This window comes from Zophobas morio, unplaced genomic scaffold (assembly GCF_036711695.1).
Source record: "Zophobas morio isolate AGI-343-1 ecotype UQ-CSIRO unplaced genomic scaffold, CSIRO_AGI_Zmor_V1 ptg000014l, whole genome shotgun sequence".
NCBI classification, from domain to species: domain Eukaryota; kingdom Metazoa; phylum Arthropoda; class Insecta; order Coleoptera; family Tenebrionidae; genus Zophobas; species Zophobas morio.
Window position 1 is genome coordinate 4,231,233 of NW_026972119.1, and position 21,150 is coordinate 4,252,382.

General features: G+C 31.7%; 1 protein-coding gene across 1 annotated transcript in view; it reads left to right on the plus strand.

Annotated features, from left to right (window-relative positions):
* LOC135129213 (homeobox protein abdominal-A homolog) overlaps positions 1 to 21,150 on the plus strand; it is a 408,569-nt gene that overhangs the window by 13,054 nt on the left and 374,365 nt on the right. Inside the window, exon 2 of the mRNA XM_064056350.1 lies at positions 6,878 to 7,025. The gene's annotated coding sequence lies outside the window, so the exon portion shown is untranslated. The remainder of the gene's footprint in view (positions 1 to 6,877; positions 7,026 to 21,150) is intronic.

The following is a 21,150-nucleotide window of genomic DNA, read 5'->3' on the forward strand; positions in this document are numbered from 1 at the left end:
AGTATAAAATATTTATTAACGGTGTCTTACAGTATACTGCTAGTAGGTATCATCTTCCAGTGTTTAATTAACTGTAGAGTCTCGTCATCATTTGCAATACTTTTTAAAATTTAATTCGTCTCTGTGTTTATCAGACATACTTATCTCATGTTTTAAAAAGATATTATCCAACAACGTATATAGCGGATTCCGCATAAAACTCAATAAATGTAAATAATATTAGGTTAGACAGACAATTAGGTGCCGTATTAAAATACTTTACTTGCTAGTCCTGCCATAGGAGAAGGTCTTCGATAGACTTTTTGTGGGAAATGAGATCCGGTTAAAATTATCCTATGAAAATTTGATCTATTTAATTATTTTACATCAAATTCAATAATGCTTATATGAGCATTTTCTGTCCCCGTTAACCACAAATATGAACACTTCGGCGCGCGCCACCACTTTCTTAGTGAAGTTACAGTTTTGGATAAACCACCCTTTCCCACACTATATCCCTAATTCGCTTATTTAGCTCCCGCTACACCTTCTCCACCACCAAGCTCCCTCGTCTATTTCGAATTCCATTCCTCGCCTAAATCCACCTAAAACAGGGCAAATTTACCCCATCTGCCTTCCAGACCTAACACGTGGTCGGCATACAATTAAGAATCAGCTCAGAGCAATTCCGCAGGATAATTTGCGACGTTCTTCAATAATTTCTATAAATTATAGCCAATTACTTTGATGATTTCTTTTAAGATGAAATAACGACAATAAAATCTTAATTATAATGGAAGTGACGATTTCATATACATGGTGGACATAAATCTGAAGGTTTATTGCGTTTTTCAAGTAAGGCTTGATTCAACAATTACTATGCTAATGGAGAAATAGGTCTGGACAGAACTGCAGAATAAAAATACGCAAAATACGTTTCCAACTTCATTATGCGATTCGTAAAGGTGGAGCTGCACCAGAACTATTATGCAGAAAATGAAATTACACCTCGATGTACTTACCATGGAGGTTAGCGTTTAATTTGCTCGCGGGTTTTATTGGTGATGTGCTGCTCTTGTTTACAGAGATGGGAAGTTTCGACGACTGTAATGAATTAAACTGACTTAATTATATAAGCACACAGCTTTAAAATCTACTGGACTGTTTTAACGATTTTTTTTATTTACAGACGTCTCTTACATTAAGTGATTCTTGAATTCGGATTCGTTAGAATGATGCCTTCTGAAATATGTAAACTGTTATCTGAAACAAAACGTGTTTCTGTTGGTAATAATTCGATATAACTTTAAGAGATGGAGCCATAACGCCTAAACGCTGAGATTATAAACCGTTTTGTGCGAATTCTGAAGTGTTTCTTGCCTAAGCATTTTGACAGGTAAAAAAGTACAAATATACATAATTCTGTAATATTAAACGATGATTTTGTACCACATATTCTACACTAGTTTTTATATATTTGAGCTTATAATTTTTATTCTTCAGCCATTTAAATTGAGGTGCTTACAAATAGGCTTCCATTAAAAAAGTGTAAGATGTTTATTAACTCTAGGGTTTTAACAAGAATATTTAACCACTACTTTTACACGTACAACGTTCCACAAAACCCCGCGATGTTTTATTGGCTTAAAACGCTTTGTCCCAGCGATCTGTCATCAATTAAAATTAAACTAGCAAATTAAACTGTTATGTATTGTCACACATACTTAGTTTGTAAAAGTAAATGGATTTTTTGGATGAATAAATACCACCATGAAATTTTATCGCTGTCAAATGGCGTGGTGGTATTTGTATCTAAAGAACGGTGCTCACAACTGTTCGTTTATAAAAATCTCACCGAGTAGTCTAGTATTAATAAATTATTTATTAAAGCGCCGCGTTATTATATATAATCTGATTTTATTATAAGTGTTTTAGAAAAGCCATTCATATGTGGATCAAAAAAGATATCAATTTATAGCGATAGCGGCCACTACAAAGGCAGCATTTTTATTAGCAAAACTGTTTATCATGAGCGGCTTAATTAATATATTCACTAATTTATTATAGTAATTTCTGTTTTAAACTAAACATCTGCATGATAATTATCATTTCATTAAGCTCGTGTCTAGAATAGTCATTAAACTCTCCCATTGAACAATTTGGACATTAATAAGAATGTTTCCCCCTCTTTAATTAATTTCGCAAACAACAATAATAATTACGCAATAAGATTAAGCCGTGTCACGTAATTTACACTTTCCTGCCAAAATAAAGCTTCGCAATATTTCTTCCAATTCCAGCAGAGGCGGATATTTTGTCCTTTTTCTATAGTTCATAAAAAGTACGTGTCTGGAAATATTATTAAACACATAAAATAATATTAACAAAAAGGAAGGCGAAAAAACAAATTACCGCAGATCCTATATGAAAGTTACGTAACACTCGCGCTGAATTTATAGATAAATTCATCGCTCGGTGGCGTATATCCTGCAAACTTTAATACTTAACCCGGAGTGGAATATCCTCGAATTCCGAGTTATCCGGGATGTGCGAATAAAGCGAGGACAAGAAAATGACGTTTTTCTACGGCTGTTAAGTAATCTGTTCATTATATGTCTGTTGTTTATTATATAGTAAAAATTTTTGTAAAAAATAACAAGATTACCTTTGGACAAGAACAAATTTTCCATTGTGATATTTATCAAATTACCAGTCTGTAGTATGCAACAAGTTGTTATTACATTTATGATATAAAATGTGTAAACTGTTTAGAATTGAATAACGATGATGATTACGACAAATTTATTTAAAGTTTACAAAGTTTCTGAAAGAATTAAAATCAAATTTGTGAACTGTGCTCATTTTTTCAGTTTTAAATTTGTTCACGCTACAATGGCATGTTATTACTATTACTCACGTAGAACTCGGTTGTGACATGGTGAAGTGACAATTTCTCTTTTAAATTATTATTATTATTATTTATAAATTGAAGTGTTGTGGGAGTTACTTCGTGACATGAAACTGTAGGTAACATTATTCGTGGAAATGATTTCTTTATTTTTTGAAATTTACTTTTAAATATTCAATATTTTCATAATTACCTAATGAAATAATGAAACTTATTAACTGAAGGATTTTTGCGACAGAGTAATATTTAATTTTGCACCATTGCATCTGCTTTTGAATAGTAACAATATTGCCAGCCGTTTCGAGTAATTTAAAAGGGCGCGGGCGTCGTTAGTTAAAAAAAATCAAAATAAAAGGTTAATAAATATCTACGTACTTATGAGTAATTAGATGATTATATTATATTAATTTATATTAAAATAAAAATATATGGGGATTGTTAAATTACCTACAAAATCGCATGATATGTCACAAGTTTCAAGTAAGATTTTCTTAATAAAATTTTATGGTGATGTCATCAACTTTTAGTAGTATAAATATATGTATCAATTTTACTATGTATAATAAGGGTGAATGGGAACTGTAGTGCGTACCTAGAATTTTGATAAATTTAAATAAACGTCGTATAAACGATTCTAAAAAATATAAACACATCGTTGAACCACAAATAATGTCACAATATACTTAGATATAAGTTTCATGCGAGATTTACTTATCAAAATTTTGAGATGATCTCATCAAGTTTCTGAAAGGAATGAAGAGACACATTTTAATTAGTGATTTACCATGTTCGTGATAATGCTAATGCAAAATTTCAAACCAGTGTATTAACAGACCGGAGGAACAGAACCATATTAATTTTCACATTTTTTTATTATATAGGTATTTACGTTTTTTATACAAAATAGCATTTACTTGAGAAGATCGTCGAATTTTAGGTGGGGATGATCAGACAAATTTTTGTTTGTGTTTTACCATCTACCTATTCTTAATATACGTTGAAAATTTCCCTACAAAGAATATCCGATTATCTGTCTAATAAAATCGCCAAGGAGGCGAAAACGGCAGACCATCTTTTTTTTCTTGAAGCCACGAAACGTCGAGAAACATGGAATTAACCATTCATCAAATGGACCCTACACAATGCTTCCCTAGGTTACCCTCAGAAAGTAAAAATGACAATTTTCCCAAGGGGTATGAGACACAGATATGTCTGCATGTACGTTGCAGGTGAGAACCAAAGAATATGTAGTTAAATTTAAGAGACCAAAAGAAATACTACATTTTAGAGAGACAAATCGAAATACGAAATTGTATAGAAAGAAAATAATCAGTGTTATAAGAGAAAAGCTATACTGACCGAAAGAAATCAGGAGAGAAAATCAGATACAAATTGTTAAGAAGCAATATAGAATATAGGTAAGTTAAGCAAAGGGGAAGAATTTTAGAGCTGAACAGAAATTTTGATGAAAGATAAAAAAGGTTTGTAAAAAGGTGCGTTGAAAGGGCTATGAAAAATATAAAGAAGAGAAAATGACTGAAGTTTTTATATGCAGACTATTCCAACAATCTGTTGTGGAAGGGTTCTTATTTTTGCAAATTCTTGAAGAAATATCTTTTTAAACATATAACCTAAATTACTTTTCACATTGCGAGTTACATAATAAATTGGCGTTATATCTACGTATTTTTCCAAAATTTTGAAAAACATTGTGACTTGTTTTTATTTCATATCTATAGTTTAGGAAATGAAAATATAACTTATAAAATTTTAATGCCAATAACGAGAGAAACAGTAGTACAATTGTAAAAAATATTTACAATTCCAAGTTGTCGTTTGCCGATAGCCACCAGATGTCCGAAAATAGAACAGTCCAGGTCCGGACTGATGTCATCCTTACTCACCAACGAAAATGAGCGTAATTTTACGTGTAAAATGAATAAATATAACCATCTATGTGGGATTAAGTTTGATCTAAATACGTAGTCGGAATAAAATATCCAGAATTTTTATTTCTAATATTACAAACAGGTACATTGGACACATAAAACAATATCAGTTTGATTCTGATTCCGATGAATTGTCATTATTCAAACAGTATTTTACTTATTCTTAAATTTTAAAAATAGCGCAAATCCGATCCTGATAAATGTTTTCCGACAAATGCGGATGAATTGATGTGAATCATAAATATTTTTTACCATTGTAGGTACTACTGTCAGTCTTATTATTGACAATAACGTTTTATACGGTATATTTTCATTTCCTAAACTATAAGTAAAATTTCATTCAATTGTTTAAAATTAGCAACATTAACAAATATTTCGTAGATCATATATTCATACTGTTTGACATTTGTCGAAATTAAATACATATGCAGTATTTTTACCGTACCTAAACAGGAATTAGACTTTTAAAAATATAATATCTCAAAAATTCTAGGGATAATTACTCTAAAATTTTACGAAACAATTATTTGTATTGGTTTTGTTGGATTTTTAAATTTGTTTAAAACAGATTTCTTTTTGTAAGAGGACAAAAAGTGATAATTAAATAGTTCTAGCCAAGTTTATAGTTCTAACGTATTATTCTAATTTGTCTTTTAGGGTCTTAATCGGAATATATTGTTAGTATTTCTATATGAAAGATGAAAATTTTTGTATTTAAAATGACAAACGTCCCTGTATTGAAACAAATTTTAAGTTAATTTATGAGTTTACAAATACACTTTAAAAACAAAAATAATAATTTTGTTTTGTATATTATTCAAACCTACATAGGTATGCCAGACAGAAGATACAAAATAAATGCTAAATAAATAATTTTAATAAGTAATAAATGTACATATACCAAAATTATATCTCTACTGAATTTTGGGGTTAATCACATTTTTTTAATTTGTCCAGTTTTATTTCTCTTTTGATATAGTTTCTTTAGTTGTCTAAATGCTAGTAGGAAGGTTGAATTAAAATGTTGATGTTTCTACTTCTTATGATATTGAAACCATGTCTCAAAACTGTTGTTGTAAAATTATCAATCCAATTATAATCGTTATATCCTAAGTACTAAACTGACCCTGGAAAAAATTACGCCTACAAGTTTATTTAAGAAATCAGCAATGGTGTTGTTGCTTTTAAAAAAATGTATGCCCATTCAATTCTCGAAAACGACAACTGACTTTTTTTTATAAAAGTATAGGTATTTTTTGCATGCATTTCCCTGTTTCATACTTTAAACACGCATTGTATATGTAAAACTAAAATACAAGTAAAACCACTTGCAGATAACATACAACTTTTCAGTAGGATTTTAGACTAAAGTAGTTGCAAGTTCATATCAAAATCACAACGCAAGCTACATAGATTACTTACATTTTTCAGATGTACCTATAATTAATTTTAACAACAATTCTAAATGCAGCTTATTATTAAGGGAGTAGCTACTAATATTGTCATGTTGTTGGTCACAATGTGTTTTGTGACCAACAACTGCGACTGTGTGTATACGAATTTTGTTTAGACTGTACGGTTCAATCAATAAAACTAAAATTAGTTAGAAACAGTCTATTACTGTTTTAACACTACCTTCCATGTCATATCATTTTGTACAGTGGGTGCTGGTGCCCCGCTGCACCCACAGGGTCGCCGCCTCTGATGGATATTGCCAATTTGGGTGCGAATCTACGAACTAGTAAAACAAAAAAGAAACCTTTGTTTTCCACATAAAATAATACGAACAAAAAGGAAGACGAATAATAAATTACCGTAGATCCCACATATGAAGTAACGTAGCACGTTTAGAGATACATTCATCGCTCGGTGGCGTATATATCGTGCAAAGTTTAATACTTAACCCGGACTGGAATATCCTCGAATTCCGGGTTATCCGGGGTGTGCGAATAAAGCGAGAGCAAGAAAATAACGTTTTATTTGCGAAATACGTAGACAAGTCGTAAAGTCGTACCGTAATTAGGGCAATTATCTGTTTCAGGTGCGGCGGGTGTATGATGAAGTGCAGTGTGGTGAGACGGTGGATATGTCGCGCATAGTGTTTCCGATTGACGTCGTCGGCGTCCTTGTGTCTGCTATTGGCGTCTCCGTCGTCTGTTGGCCGGGCGTCTCCTGAGGAGGGGAAAAAGGTACGTCATTCGTCATATATTTACTGCTTTTCTTATACGTTTGCTTGTTTGTAACCGTACTCGTGTTTGTTTATGTGACAAATTGATTGATATGTGTGCTCGTTATTTCCATCAGACAAAGTGCTCGATTGATTATATTTGCTCGGAAATGTTGCTTTGTCGAGCCACGGCCATGGCGAGGAATGTCGACAAATGAACGGTGCAGGGAACGACTAACAGTACATATACGGGGTATACCCGTAAAACGTCATGTGTCGAAAATTATTACAACTGAAAGCCTACGATCGGAAATGTGTTTTTATAATTGACACATTTCGGTTTTAATTTTTGTAACTGTCATTTTCAGTTAGCATTCGATGATTTCAATTCAACCGCCCGAGTCCATGAATATAAATATATGCTTACAAAAATGTAACACTTCAGACCAGAGACAACAACGTACTTACGTATTTCCTATTGAGGATACAATATCTATATTGCAGAGAGAGGAAGAGGTACTAAACCATGCGCTCAGTGCCACTTACTAACGGTTAATCAACCACTGGCGACTTTTTGTTCGCTCCATCAAGTCATCAAATTCTAGTACAGGTCTAGCTTTCTGGCTTGGAAGACATTACTAGAATGTATATAGATATATGAGTAGTATGGGAGGCGAACTGTAAGATATGTATCTACTTCATCATTGATAACAACAAATTGTTAAGAAACTCGGGAACAGTCAGAAGGAAACATCTGAAAACCTACTGATTTTTTTCAAAATTTACTTAATTACTGATTTTCCAAAGATGCACAACCCAAATGAGCTGCAGTCTGTTTTTAAAAAAATAACATATAAAAATTTATTTACCCTTTAACTGTGTGCTAACTGCTTCAATATACCTTTGCAGTAAAAAATCAGACATTAAAATACTCACCATGATGGTAGTTAAACTTTGAGAGAAGATGTGCCTATGAATAAGTTTGATATTATTTAGTAGGTATAGGTACTGTCTAGAATTCTAGAAAGTCTAATTATACAATTAACAATGACTAAAACAGAGAAGAATTACTCCGAATAAACAAATACCTACATATCATTCGTAGAAAATAAAGCTGGTATGTGAGTTGTTGGGGACGACTTGGATTGTTTTGTAGAATTTTGGGAAAGTATAAATTTCATGTGTTATGTAAGTAGATAAGACTTTTGTTAAATTGTTTTTTTTTTTGAACGAGACTGTTTTTATGTCTGCGAAATTAAAGTGGCTGAACAAAATTTTACATGCTACTGTAGACTTGCACACGATAGAAAAACTGCATCTTTTCTTTGTAACAATAATAATAATCTGGCAGAAAATAGTTATTTGGAATTTTTAAGAAGAATATAGATACAAATATACCTAATGCCAAATTTAGTTTCAACGAGCTGATGCGCTTCTTCATTATACCGTTAATGTTTTGTTTTCTTTAGATAATATTTGGCCAAATAGGTACTTACATATGTGGGATTACCTTTAGCCCCGAGTATTAATAGGCATTAAAAATTTTATACGAAGTGAGGACTTCCGAGATAATCCACAGTAGGTACAGGAGTTCGAACATACAAATTTTTTTGACAAACTAATTTTGATCCTTGCATTACTTAATTAATTAGGTAAAACTTTCAGATTTTTCATAAGGTTATCTGTGGGAAAAATACCATTTTGCTTTTTCCTTTTTTACTTCCCGAGCGTAAGCTACGTAAGATTACGAAAAAATAAGTCTCCTACTTTTGTTTGTCTATCTGTCGTTTATCCGTATTTTTATTAGACAAATAATTTCCGAAACTACTATAGCGATTATCGCCAAATTTTATATGTTTCTTAGAAATATCGTGTAGATGGTAAAATGGTAACCAAAATTTGACTAATAATCACCACCACAATAGGAAGACGTCGTCTCTAAAATTTATATTAGTAAATATTATTTAAATTTTATAAAATAAGATACTTCTCCACTTTTGGTGTATGAGTTTTTACCCTAGACGTCCAAATTTTGGAAAAAGTAATCAAAATTCCATAATAACACTTTACAATTTAACTTGCGAACGTTTTAATGTTAGAGGAAGTATGATAAAATGTTAAACAACATTTATTTGTGTATGGCTTTCTCAAAAAATGATGTCATTTTTCAGTTCTGCCGAGTCAATGTTTTCTAAATTTTATAATATAACATGCTCCTGCATGTGTGATCTATGAATCCGTGATGAGTTTTTACGTTTGGCATCCACATTTTTAGGAGAAAATTCAAAATTGTATAACAACATTTTGCACTTTAACTTTGAAATTGCAAAAACCGAAATCTGGGAAATCTTACATACCTATAATTTAAGATTATTTGAAACATGGTAAATGGTTGATCAAAACTTATCTGTCATCTTACAATTTTGCCCGAATTAATATTTTTTCAAATTTGAGTGTTCTGAAAAAAAAAACGATTGTGGGAGCATATAGGTACTGAGGAACTGAGAATATCTACATTTTTTCTCGTTGATTATCTGCTTTAAATATATTTTATATTATCCACTCGTGGGGACCATGTCCCCTGGGAATTTGCGCCCCCGCGGGGCAGGGACTGCGGGAGTGTTTTTGAGCCACTGATTTTTACTTCATAGATGTTATCACAGAACGAATTTCGCAAAATCACATTTTTTAAAAAGCGGGATTTGTAGGACTAACTTCAAGGGCAAGGGAAGTTCTGTCGAAACAACCTCTGACCATTTTTTTTCTTATTAACATAGAATAATGAATTTTGAAGTTATTTTTTTTTATATTTTTGTAATTTAATGTTATCTTTGATACTTAGATAAAAGGAAGCACATGTTTTTAGTTAAAAAAAACTAGAAATACATTGCTATATTTATATTCAGTAGGTACTGGATGACAGATTGCGGGAACGGTGGCACATACCTACCACTTATTTTTCCAGTTGAATAAGTCATAAATTTTACCATTTTTTCAGATAATTAACATATTAATATATTTAGGTATTTATAAACGACAAAATCCAATCCAGTCAAATTTGTGTGAAATTTTGTCTTCGACTAGTAACCCACCCTTATTTTTCTTAATGTATTAATAACGTGGTATACTGTAACGCGTGTCAAATTTTAGCCTAACTCTACAACATACTCCAAAGATTTCTCGACACCAAGTTTTAACTAGCTAAAAATACTTTATGTAAATATTTTATCGTCTTTTAAACAATGCAGAACAATTTAAGCAAAACATTTTCGATCTGCTACTCGAATACTTAGTTTGTAATAGATAGGTACACGGTCTAATAAATAATTAATACAGCGCATAGTTACATGTGCAATTAATGTTTATTTTTGAAGAACTTCTTCTGCAATGTCTATAAAATTCTTTGCATTAGAAAAAGTTATTTTTACGAAAGCCATAGGTACTGTAAACGACGCTATTTTTAGTACCTACTTCTGAGTTTCATGTGAAATATTTTATCAAGATAGTTGATTCGAACGTGTAACTAATGTTTGTAAAATAAACCTTGATGATTTTTGGCAGGCTAATGTATGACTTGTATGACCTACATTTAAGAGTTTATGTAAAAAAGTGCCATACATTTGTGTTTACTATTTCGCACATTAATCATGTCAACAAGATCACTATACTGTTTTCAAACTATTGTTGAATATCTTCTACACTAGGTTCTATTAATTGTTGTTTTATCTAACGCATTATTGATAAGGAAAATTTTTATAAACCAATGTTTTTCATTTGTTTTACTAAAAATATCAGAAGGCTTTTGTCTATTTTTACCCCTTGAATCAAGAAATATTTTCTTTAGGACGAAGAAATTTTTACTCGCATGCTTTAGGTACTTAGGCAGATAGTCCAGGTCCGACACAAGCGTAAGGTACCTACTTTGGACAATGATTTTATATAGTTTTCATCATAAAAAAAAAATTAAACCTGAGATTTAGAAACAGAATTTTATAGGTATGTGATGATCAAATTTTGGCAAAATTGTAGAAACCATTTTAAAGTTTTAATTAGAGATTTTTTGGGATCCTTTTATTGTTTGCACTGTGCATTATGGTAGATGTTCTAATGGTAAAAAAATTTATCTAAATTTCAAAATATAGAACTGCCACGTAAATTCTAGAATTGTATAGAATAGTATAGTGTAGCCGATTGGTATAATATACAAATATATATACAGGGTGATTCACACAAGACTATGACCTTACTAATTTTAAGTGTAACCCAACATATAGCTTACAACAACGTCTAGATTCTGGAAATACTAAATTAAAAACTTTGGATCCCTGTAACGGTACTGGGAAACAAGCTATTAGTTTTCTAAATTATGTGACAGAAAATCAGTTTGATAAATCAGAAGTATTTATATTTTCCATCACACTTTATTAATATTAGCATAATAATTTTTTTGCAGCTTAAACAAATGAAAGGTCGCGGTCGCGCTCGAAGTGCAGACCCTCATTTTGTAAACGTCCAACTGGTTTAATAAAGATTGTCTGATACATACTAAGTTAATATCCATTCGGGGGGTTGTACACATAAGGTTATTCTGTTTATTTAAGTCCTCACGACTATTAATTGGTGTTAGGTAAACTTGATTTTGACTATGGTCCACTACCTCCCAAATAAATAGAGACGAGTTAAAATGGGGCTCGGTACTGCATTGTGTCTATCCCGTTAGTATTAAAAGTTTCATTCAGATAAGTTCTATCGCATCTACATTCCAAGGGCGCATGTACTTGGTCTTGTTAGAAACGCAGTCGCCACAATATGGCTAGTGCTAAGTTTTCCAGTACCTATGGTAATTGAAACTGCAATTATTAAATTTGCACCAAAGTAAAACCACTATAGTGAATATACGAAGACATGGTAGAAATGAGAGTATTTTTTTCCGAAGGCGTAATAGTTATGACTACTGTTTGATTTGTTCGTAAATTTTGTTTTAATATAGGACACCAAATTTTTATCCAGATTTAATATATAGATCGTCGACATAACAAGCTACAGAAGTGCACAGCCACTTCTGTCAATTTTTGTGATCAACGTATATGATAAGACCTTACTTTTTAATATTGATTCACTTCGACATATTGTTTCATGTGTTATAAACTTAGAATAACTTTTTTTCTCCTCCTGCATTTGCCTATCTTATTGTTCAGATGTATATTTATGTCGCAATGAAGCATGTTTATTTCTGTACTATTAATAGTTGTACAATTTATATTTTGTTAGTTTAGTACTGTTACTACTTATTTAGTTGATGTTTATTTGATCCTGTAAATGGGTGTCATACCTGTTGGAATCAATAAAGTTATTATTATTATTATAATATGTTTGAAACTGATGTTTGCCTAATTTTCAACTGCCTGGACAAGATTCCTTAACGTACATGAGAATTAATATAAACCGTCTGGAGGACTTAAATTTTCTTTTTACCGCTGGTTGCTGTTCAATGACTTCTTTTTGTTTTTGGTCATTTCAGCCTTAAAGTTGCCTCTGACTTGTAAAACATTTTATCGGTGGCGCACATCGTGGAAGAGGCCAACGCTCTGCGTGTAAATAAATTAGTTGCCTTCACTGTAGGTCCTCCGCATTCTCCAAAAATTAACTTCACATCAAGTTTTCGTTACCACCATTATTTTTATTAACTCACTTAATAAAAATCGAAAAATCAAAGGATACTTACTGACATGAAAAACAAAATACTTGAATGAACAATGAACAACATAGTCAAAATTGTATGTTAGATTGAATTTAGAATTTGTAAAGATCCTATTTTTGTGCGAAATGCCGTACACATGAATGGTGTCTCAATAGAACACCGCAAAAAGTAACTATATTAAAAATTAATTCATGATAAAGTTTATGTACTGTTAATTAGGTGCTATTATTTTTTTATATTAATTCCGTGACTATTTTACAATTATTATTACATATACAGATTGTTTCAACAGTCTATGGTGGTAATTAAATGTTATCGATCGTAAATATTAAAAAAAAATTTTATCGCTTACCTACGTATAATTTACACTGCAAAAAGTGTTTTATTTAAAGATTACACATTAATATATAAGTTAAAAAAATTGGTCTAAGGTTATTATTTAGACAGAACTTCCCTCGCCAATGAAATACAACACAACATATCCAGCTTTTCCGAAAATTTATAAAAATTAATTTCATTTTTTATGATCACCCCTGCAAATTAAAATATTTAAATATGTCTTTGATGTTAAAGTAAAGCCGTAGAAGCATGCTATACCAGGTTCCAACTGAATTTTTTCCTTACAAAATTCCTGTTGACGTCATCAACCAGGACACGAATATCAATTTGGATAACTGCAGTGCAATACTAATAATAACACTACTGTATTCTCGAATTTACCGGAAAATGGGGTGAACCATTCTTGATTTAATTAATAATATAAATTGTCTGTTTTTTTGAGTCACCCTGTATAAACATTTCTATAAATACAAATATGAATCCACAAGTAGGTATACGTTCATAATATTTTGCACTTTTTAGATAGGATCTTGTCGAAAAGATTTTGAAAAGACGTCATCTATTTTTTGCGGGATAAACCGATACATTTTGATTAACGATTTACCATGCTTACAGTAACCTTCACACGTTTACAAGATTTCAGAGCATTCGGTTTGCAGTTAAATTGTAATTGTTGTTATATAATCTTCTAAAAATCTGGATACCTTAGCTACCAAAAAATGAAGAGCGTTTTATAAACTTCACGTGTAAGACTATGTATTTCATAAAATTTAAATAACATCTAATATGTAGGTATAATTTTGGGGTAATTTTACCATTTTACCAACTATTTACAAGCGGTGTTGTAGTTTAGGAGATTATCTATCTAATTAAAATCCATACAGACAGCCAGCAAACAGACAGACAGCCAGACGGACGGAAACAGGCGATCTATTGTTTCGTACTCTTGCATAAAACGTCGAAAAAATATTTACATTACAACACTTCCTGAGCTTACGCTTGCGAGGTAAAAATGTACATAATATCAGAAACAGTGTAAGAAAAAAGTGGTCTATGGGAAGATTGAACCAGTAGCTCCCTCGTGCTTTGCGTTTTTAATAGGACCCTACCATTGCTTCATTTGACCGTTACGATTCGATTGCTCTTATACGGTTATAAAATGTTTTTGTGTAATTTGAATTTTTTCTGGAAAAATCTGGATGTGTAGAGTAAAATTTCTAGGCGGATTCATAAATCATAAGTAGGTACAGGAGTAGATATGTTATTTAATAGAACTGAAATAACATTTTTCAAGCAAAATTATGAGGTGACGTCATTAGGTATATTGTTGATAGAGATGACTTGATAAATTCTTGTTTTAGTTTGTTTGAATATTCGGTTTTGGTGTTTCAAAGTTAAAATGTAAAATGTTATATAATTGAAGTTGAAAAGTCAAGACGGATTCATAAACCACACCTGTAGTATTTTTACTTTTTAAATTTAAATAACATTTACTACGTAAAATTTTGGTGCCGTCATCACATTGTTGGTATGGAAAATTAAACAAAGTTTGGTTGGCGTTTTACCATCTAGGTACACAATATTCGTAAACTACATATAAAATTTGTCAACAATTGGTCCGGTAGTTTAGTTATCTGTCTAAAAAAATATTAGACAACAGACGAACATAGGACAGACAACATATGGCAGACGACAAACGACAAACGGAAACGGGGCAGCTATTGTTTCATACTCTACAAAACGAAACACCCTGTATATTTGAAAATAATTTTGCGTTTTAGCCCCCAACGGGTTCCATCAGAATTAGTCAAAGGGTTTTTCAGTAGTTCACAGATCATTGGGACACCATTAATATTATTATTCTATATCTATCTATGCTTTTAATATGTATAGCCATAAATGAGATGTCATAATATACTTACTCAAAGATGCTTGTATAGCATAAATGAAATGTAGTAAGCTGTCAAAATTCACATCGTAGATTGAAGCAAGACGTAGTAAAAAATACTTCATTTCTTTAGTTACTTGAAAATGTTATAGAACCTCTTATAATGTGTAGTTTAGGTTGGTAACTTTTGTCTATCTTTGTAAGTTGTGTCATCTTCACAGTACCATCTTGAAAATGTCTTTCCTGCAGAAGATGGCTTCTACTTCTGTTAGCATGGTGGTATATCTGCGGCCATTCTTGTCCGTTTCCTTTTTACGCCTCATAATGCTGCAAAAAAATGTGTCATTTAGTATACTTTCCACTCTGCACTTATTCAAATTAAAATATGCAACGTTTTAAACTGTATCAAACCTACGGCTTTTAATTAGCATAATGCACATTGCGTTTATGCATAACAGCGTAACGAGTGCCTTTAAAAAAACTGGAAAATGCACAAATGCAGACTCGCAAATGTAAGTAATTTGATAATTTGCATTCCTTATCAGCACGAGGAGACTGCAGGACGAATTATAACTTAGAAACATTCCTCCTTAATTAACTCACTGCATTTCCATGCAAATTCTTAAACAAATGGAAGATACGAACGTCTGTTTAATTGAATTTATGGTAAATAAAGTCCGATACTGGCCTGGATTTTTTGTGTGGGGTGGTTGTTCAAAATAAAATGTGTGTTTGTTGTGTTTGGAAAATAAAGTCAGTTGAAACTAAAATGGCGCCAGCCTATTTATTCTTGAATGCATGTGCATTCACCTCCCACACTCGGGGGGAGGTGTGAGGGGGATTCAAGATTAAGTTAATTTGTGGTGGGCATTATCGGTTTATTTATTATGCGTGGTTGTGCCAACACGTTTTTTATTTCTTTATAGGGAATTGCGGTTTGAAATTGAGGTTTGATTAAAATTACACCTAATTAAATTTAACTCAAGCGAAACCAGTGGTAGCCCAAGAGAGTTTCGATCAAATTTATCAAAAATCAATTACTTTACGTCACATTAGTTTATTAGGGAAATCTTATTCCGTGGTACTTTTAAGAGCTACGAAATTTTTCGTTAATTAATAACTAATCAAAGTGTACGCTGTGATGTTAAAGACTGCTTGGTGGACTCTTAAATGCAAAAGGCTACTCATAAATTTAATAAACATATTTTTACACATTGTTAAAATCGCAGTTAATAAAGAAATCTGATCTGTTTTAACATCAGATGCAAAAAATTGTATCTACAGATAAAAATATATTAAATGTAAATCATACCGCAACTCAAAACAGTACAGCATGTATCGTTTTTCAGATCCTATCAATGATTTTATTAGTTACTCAAAAAATATGGTTGACTCATGCGTAAGCGTAATAACGAAAGAAAGGTGCTGCATTTGCTTCAATAAAAAATTGTGAAAAATATAAAGTGTCGTGGAAGTAAGTTTCTGCAAGAAATGGAGGGCTACAGCAGTGATAGTGATACTCCACTTGATGTGAGGGAAGCTGTAGACGCTGGTGTGTCAAACATGCTGCCCGAAAAATCTAAGGGACATTATGAAAAAGTTTAAACCGAGTTTAGGCAAAAAAGTTGATAAAATAACAGAAAAAATGCTTCTTGCATATTTGGAGGGAAAATCTAGTAAATTTAAACCACCTACTCTATGGAGCACATAACTACTTCATGTTAAAAAGCACCTTGATTGTAAAGGAAAACATTGATGTGATGAAATTTCAAAAACTTATTCCTTACCTAAAAGGCAATTTTGTCGATTATCGAAAGGAGGTGTTAGAAAATTCATCAAAGAAGCGGACTATAAAACATAGGTACTTATTAATGAAGGTATGTATAACAACGTTTAATTTTTCTCTTGTACCTACCTATCTAGATATTTGTTGCAGGTATACTAATTGTAAGTATCAATGAAAATTTTGTGAAGATGACGATTGATAGCATTGAAGATGTAGGATCGTTGTTAATTAATAATTATCAAAATACCAGACTCAAAAAGACAGACTGAGAGAACGTTTACCGTTTCTTGCCCAGAATATGTAGAAATACTTACATCCAAAATACAGAGTTCTGCGGCTGCCCCATGTCTCAAGTTGGCGTTTATTCTATAAATACTGTAATGGCAAAATGTTTCAATCAACATGTAGGCATTAATAAAATAGGAGACACAACGAATCTAATTACAAAGTCGCTAAGAAAAGAAGATTTTAGAAGATACACAGGCCATTGCTTCAAAAGGAGTTCTGTCACTTTTTTAGCAAATGCAGGAGGAGATCTAATCTGTATCAAACGTCACAGGGGATGGAAATCTAGCACTATGACGGAGGGGTACATTGAAGATAGTACCTATAAGTAACAAAACAGAGGTCTCCAACAAAATCTTTGATAGCCAATCTTCTACATCTGCCGGAAAACATTATAAAATAAAATATTGAGGAAAATTTTGCATCTACCGGAGATTCTACTCGGAAGAGAGACCAAGTAGTTATGAAAAACATTATAGAAGAAAATAGTGAGGAAAATTTAAGTATAGTGTCTAGTAGACCAATGGTTCAAATTGGCAATATTTATTCCAGCCTTCAGATTATTTTTTATGCTAATAAAAATTTGTTTGTAATAATTTTTGTTTTTCAAATAAATTGCATATTCTGATGTGCAAAATGTGTTATTTAAACCGTAACGTAACAGTAAAAAAAATACGTAACATAACAGTGAAAAAAAGAACCACAACGTAACGTAACAGTGAAAAAATAAATTATTTTTTAACTAGAGCTGGAAGGACACATTTTGCGTATCCTTAGTGATATATTAAAAGTTGTTATTTTTTGAAAGTTGAAAAAAAATAATTTTATGAAAATTTTTCAAATAAAGCTGCACCTTACTTTTGAAAATATCTAATACTATTAAACGAGCAAAGTTTGTATATATATATTTATATATATATAATGGGTTTCTCGAAAACGGCTCTAACGATTTCGATGAAATTTACAGGTTAGGGGTTTTTTGGGTCAAAAAATCGATTGATCATAGTTTTAACTTCTGAAAATTACAGCTTCATGCATTTTCAGCAATTTTCAGGCAGTGAATTATATTTGTTGCTAGGCAACTTCAGATGACACTACACGAACACGAGATTGTTTTATAAGAGAAGTTTGGGTGACAGTCTGACAGTACGTTTGACGTACCTTTTTATCTTCAATTGTACGTACCGAAACATACTCCACTGTATAGAGGACGTTAAAATTTACCTTCTGAGGTGAGAAAATTTACCGAAAACTAAAGAGTGAGCGGATAAAAGGCACACGAAAGTGCGTTGAATTGAGATTATTTTGTCAAGCATTCATTTCAGAGGTTTCACGGTCGGAGTCAATGTGTGATCGTTTTCCGGGATGGGACCGTGTTATTTGAGTTTTTGAGCTCAACGTTTCGCACACTTTCGTAAGTGGCATCTTCGGGAGCAGGGTTGAGATTGAGAAATTAGGAATAACGCAAAAGAGCACGGTAACTCAGTATGATAACCACACCAGAGGCGAAACTCTTCTGGCAGTAAGAATGTAGTTGTGACCTTTTTCTAGAGTCGAGAGAGAGAACTAGGAAAAAAAAAGAACGACAGAGAGAAAACTTGGGTAACAAATGAGATTGTAATAAATGTCAAACAATAATTCCAGTTTTCTGTTCTTTAATCTCTACATGTCACTTATCACTGTTTAAAACAAAGACTGCTTATGGAATTTCTTTTTTAATGTGTATTTTTAATTAGCGCGTCTACTTCAAAATGCATACTATACGCATATTTATCTGTCCTAATCTGATCTAACCAAACGAGCCGAGTGAAGCTCGGTCAACCAGATATTGTATATATAATACCTAAATTTTTGGCAATACATTTTTTTTTTATTTTACTTTCATTTACCTAAAAAATAAAACTTTCTCAATTCCTGTTTAAAAAGCTTCCAGTGTTTTCATTTTGATCTTATTAATGGAGGCTATCGCAATAGTGGTAAGTTTTTTAAAGTACTTTGTTACGTCTATAGTATCTAAAAGTACTTCAGACCAGTTAATTTAGTAGTAAAAAAATAGCCTCTCATACCACTTGATGTCACTCTCTATTTGACACCTTTACCTTTATGTAGAAAATGAAAATCATATTCTAGCTAATATTCGTGCAGTATACAGTAATTTAACATTATATGTGCATGGCTACAAATAAATTTCTATACCAAAATATGTCCAACTAGTTTCTTCAACACAGGAAAATTTTCAAAGTATTCATCAATTGTGTGTGTTCTTCCAATTGGTGACTATTGTTTCACATGGTTCTGTGTTGTTCTAAAGCCAGATAAGCAGATCTAATGTACATACGTCGTCTTGCTCAATATCTTCTGAAATGAATTTACTATTTTATCTTCTTTGAAAACTGGAAGGTTTGCAATCGTCTTTCTTTTTTAAAAGACCTATTTAATAAATCTTGTTCATAAACGTAAGTAGACCATAATTTTTCAGTTGCAGATAACACTTTTCAAGTTAAACCTTTAGTAAAGGTCGTACAATACAGATACACAAGGAAAACGTTTTGTTGAAACTCTGAAGAAAGCTTTTCTTCTTGCAGGGATGCAACCACACACTGCACTAAACACTCTATGAATGCACTTCCAAAAGTCTTCCCGATTGTTTTGCGTCTTGGTGCCTGTAACAAGTTTATTCTAGTTACGTTGTTAAGGTCTTCTCGCACTCTGATAAAAAAAGCGTTAGAATGAATTTCCAACATAAGTACCTACCTATACTTAATAAAATGCAATCATCTGTTTTATTCAATTATATAGCGTCACATAGATGACTACTCTATCGCTAGAACTTACTTGAATAATTATTCAATCGTCATGCAAATTTTGTTTGAATTTATTAAAATCTCTGCTTCCACCTTATTAAACTTATAATTGTATATTAAACCCACTTTTTTGCTTTAACTGGTTATAACACTTTTGTGGAAGTTATATCACCCACAAACTCCTACAATCCTTTTGAATATAGGTTTGCACTCTTTTAAACCAAATGTTTATCAGAAGTTGTTGATATTGAAACGGGTTATGCTTCAGAGTCAGAGGCAAGGAAAGTTTGTTGTAATGTGCACCATTGATCGCTTTCATAATTTTTTGGAATAATGAATAACATTAACGACAAAATCCTAAACCACTGGGTGGCCACAACTGAATTCTTGGACCACCTAAAGTAAGAACTAATAAAATTTAAATATTCAAAATATTCAAAACTTATATTTTCCTGTGATTCATTGTATTTGCATCCTTCCTGTTCAGTTACTGAGAATTTACACAAGAAACAGACAACAATTAAATCCGGCTATTTATGTACAATGTCCATTCCAAAAATCTTTGTATGCAAGCCAAATTTAGACGTTTATCAACGTAATAAATTTTCAAGGTTTATATCCAAGGCAATAATCGTTTTCACATTCACTTAGAATTTTGATAAGAAAAATAAATTTCCGTAATAAAAGAAAATGTATTTTATATTTAGGTTTTAATTGCTTATACTGACTGTAAATCGATCATGTAATCATGTTTCCCACAGCACTACCGTATAAATAAGGAAATCAGACGTAGGGGAATAATGGTGAAAAACTTAGCATGGTTGCAACTAATAAAACGGATACGAATTACCATGACTATGTTGATGCTAATTGGTACATGATGGAGACCAGTTATACAACTAGGTGACACAAACAATATTAAATTAACAAATTGACTTAAGTAACTTCACTAAGTAAAGTTGCTTATCACGAGTATTTGAAAATACAGCTAATTTATTAAATGCCTTCTTAGTTTCATATCTTGATTAAATGTAACTGTAATTGTAATTGGCGTAATGCAATTTAATTATATGGGAGTTAACTTAATATAGGTGAGTATACAGGGTGTTAAGAAAATGGCGCATTTCATCCAAGTGTTTTTTCGAAATTGTTCGTGTTAGGTATTTGAAATGAATTAGATTTTCATTATTCAAAATAATTTTGGAGGTATCTTACTTTATCCATAGATTTCTTCATTTTATAGCATTACAAAAAACCTAAAAATTGTTTAGGATGAATCTTACGACAAGTTTTTACGTTTTTTTTTTTTTTGGTCTATCTAAATTCATATTTTCTTTATGTTAA